The sequence below is a fragment of the Cyprinodon tularosa genome, unplaced genomic scaffold (assembly GCF_016077235.1).
Source record: "Cyprinodon tularosa strain WSP-4 unplaced genomic scaffold, ASM1607723v1 ctg298, whole genome shotgun sequence".
Lineage (NCBI taxonomy): Eukaryota > Metazoa > Chordata > Actinopteri > Cyprinodontiformes > Cyprinodontidae > Cyprinodon > Cyprinodon tularosa.
This window is the reverse complement of record NW_024039005.1, coordinates 1,005,437-1,008,935: the sequence shown is the minus strand read 5'-3', so window position 1 is coordinate 1,008,935 and position 3,499 is coordinate 1,005,437.

Genomic DNA, 3,499 nt, shown 5'->3' with positions numbered 1-3,499 from the left:
TCATGAATCATCGGTGCTGAGTGACAAGAGTGGCTTAAAGGTCCCACAGTGGAGCATTATAATCCACAGACAGGGAAAGTGGCCCTCATGCTGCTGATCATAATCACTGTTGTCTAAATATCCCTGTGCTTTAAAACACCTTTGATCTGGAGCTAAAGTTCAGGAAACAGTCGAGCAAAAGCAGACATGGTGGGAAATGTTATAAGATTTATCAATTAAACTACAAGCAGTCTATTTAGTGATGATCTTAAAGGAAAGTAGAGATTTTTAACAGATTCTAAATCGTAGAGATTGGGTGTTTTTTTTCTCCAGCTGGGATCAAAGCTGCTTCCTTTGGTGAGAAAGTGAACCTGTTGGCAGAACAAACATGTGCTGGGTGTGGCTGCTGTAACTGTGTCAGCAAAACGAGTCTGTTTAGTTTTTTCTTTTTATGCAGATGAGGTGCTGAAGGGAGGAAACCATGCAATGCCAGCAGATGATCGTTTAACTGCACCCCCTTGTGGTGAAATGCAGCAAGTGCAGCACTATTGGGTTCTTTTTTTAAATGGAATTTATGCAAGACTATTATAGGTCAATCCGTGTATCATTCGTTCTTTCTATTTTCAATTGTCAATCAAAAAACAAAAAATCAAAAATTGACTGGTTATTTTGTTTTTTGTTTTTTATCGTTAAACCAAAAACGAAAAAAGGATTGGTTTTTCATATTTCAATTCTAAGCTCAGATCAAGAATACGAAATGGAAAAACGGACAGCAACGCAGAATTTGATTTTAATATTTAATCGGTACAGTTTACATGACCCGGAAGTTTGGTGGAGCGTTAGCTAAAAAAACAATTGGCTTACTCCCACCACGTTCGATCAAACTGCACCAGATAAGGCAGTCGGACCTATCAGCCATGGACAGTTACGTTTTATTTCGAGGATCCAAGCGTGTGACTCTTGAGGAGGACATGACAACGGAGAAAATTTGCAGGATTTTCCAGGTATAACTTTTTTCTTGAAACTTTTCTGTGCACTGTACTTTTAACTAGCAACAACAAACAGCTTCTCGATCAACATAGTGTGTGGTTCTAGCGTCGCCATGGTAGCCACTTCATTACCTCAACTGCTGCGCAAAGAGCTATTTCCGGGTCACGTAAACTGTACCGATTAAATATTAAAAACAAATTCTGCGTTGCTGTCCGTTTTTCCATTTCGTATTCTTGATCTGAGCTTAGAATTGATATATGAAAAACAAATCCTTTTTTCGTTTTTGGTTTAACCATAAAAAACAAATAACAAAATAACCAGTCAATTTTTTATTTTTTGTTTTTTGATTGGCAATTGAAAATAGAAAGAACGAATGATACACGGATTTAGGTCAAATGTTTCATTTTCTTACATCAATTTCAAGACTTCATCTCTAATTGTTTTGGCTGCGGGAAAGTTGTGATCTCTTATGAGCATCAGGTTTGATTAAAATAAATCTCCAGCCAGTGAAAGTGCGCACATTGATATGAAACTGACACTGCAAAAAAAAAATGGAAATCTAAATAAGTCATTTTTGCTCAAATCAAGTGCATTTTTTCTTGAATAGAGGAGGTAAGTGAAACACTTGGCCAATGGAACAAGACAATTTACATTTAAAATAAGAAAAACACAATTGCTTTGTCTTATTTCAAGTGCATTTTATCTAATTATCTTATTTTAAGAGTAAAAATCCTCATTCCATTGGCAGATCATCTTATTTACCTGCTCAAATTAAGGGTAAATACACTTAATTTAAGACATTTTTTACTTATTTGTAGATGTTTTTTGCAGTGCAGGTTTAAATGGGAAATACTGAAATATTTTCATGTTAAAAAAAAAGATTTTCCACCTTCAATGTGTAATTCCTATTTCAGCCCAAAAGCATTCATATCCTTGGCAGATTTAAAAATTTTTTTTATGATTTCCTTTCCTCCCAGCAGATTGGGAAAAATGGTTGAACTGCACTGCAAAAAATCCAAATCTAGATAAGTCATTTTTTCTTAAAATAAGTGCATTTGTTCTTGAATTGAGAAGATAAAATTCTGTCAATGGAACAAGACAATTTACGCTTAAAATAAGAAAACACAATTACATTGTCTTATTTCAAGTGCACATTATCTAATTTTCTTATTCTAAGAGTAAAATTACTCATTCTATTGGCAAACTATCTCATTTACCTATTCAAATTAAGGGTGAATACACTTAATTTAAGAAATTTTAAGTTATTTCTAGATCCTTTTTGCAGTGCGTAAAGTGCCTTGAGATGACATGTGTTGTGAATTTGGCGCTATATAAATAAACTGAATTGAATTGAAAGGCCTTTCCTTTTTTCATGTCCCATTTAAAAAAAAGTTTAAGTCCAAATGTATCAATCTAATCAGCTTTGTGTGTGTTTCCTCTAGAACTTTATTTAACTGAACTTAAATTGGAGTGCTGCAGTTCTGCATGGGGTCTTAATAAGAGAAGAAAACAAAATACACTGGAAAAACGATCTGTGTATTTACCCTTAATTACCATTAAGTTACATTCTGGGATATTTTGCCAATAGAAGTATTTTTACTCTTAAAATAAGATAATTAGATATTATGCACTTGAAATAAGACAATGCAATTTTTTTTTTTTTTTTTTTAGGTGAAAGTTGTCTTGTTCCATTGGCAAAATGTCTCTTTTACCTCCTCAATCCAAGAACAAATGCACTTATTTTAAGGAAAAATGACTAGATTTCGATTTTTTCCAACATAAACTGTTCGTCCATTTCAATCTGCATGTTTTCTAAGCCGTGAAAATGGCTTAGAAATCATGTTGGGCAACTGTATAAAGCAACTCAACGATATTTCTGACATTTTAAATTGATAGGAAGCGAAATGTCTTCAAACTTGTAAACAAAGTCCAGTGGATTATATGTTAAAAAAATAATCCACTGGACTTTGTTTACAAGTTTGAAGACATTTCGCTTCCTATCAAGGAAGGTTTTTCAATTTAAAATGTCAGAAATATCGTTGAGTTGCTTTATACAGTTGCCCAACATGTTTTCTAAGCCATTTTCATGGCGAACAGTTTATGTTGGAAAAAATCAAAATCTAGATAAGTGATTTTTCCTTAAAATTTAGGAGGTAAAGGAGACATTTTGTCAATGGAACAAGACAACTTTCACCTAGAATTAAAAAAATAAAACACAATTTAATTGTCTTGTTTTAAGTGCATATTATCTAATTATCTTATTTTAAGAGTAAAAATACTCGTTCTATTGGCAAAATATCCCAGAATTTAGCTACTAAAATTAAGGGTAAATACACAGATCGTTTTTCCAGTGTATTTTGTTTTCTTCTCTTATTAAGACCCCATGCAGAACTGCAGCACTCCAATTTAAGTTCAGTTAAATAAAGTTAAATTAAATGCCTAAATCGGTTGCATTATTTTTTAATAAATAAAGTTGAACTGCTTCTGAAAAAAGGAATAAATAAAAACAGAAACAAAAGGCAACCCTTTT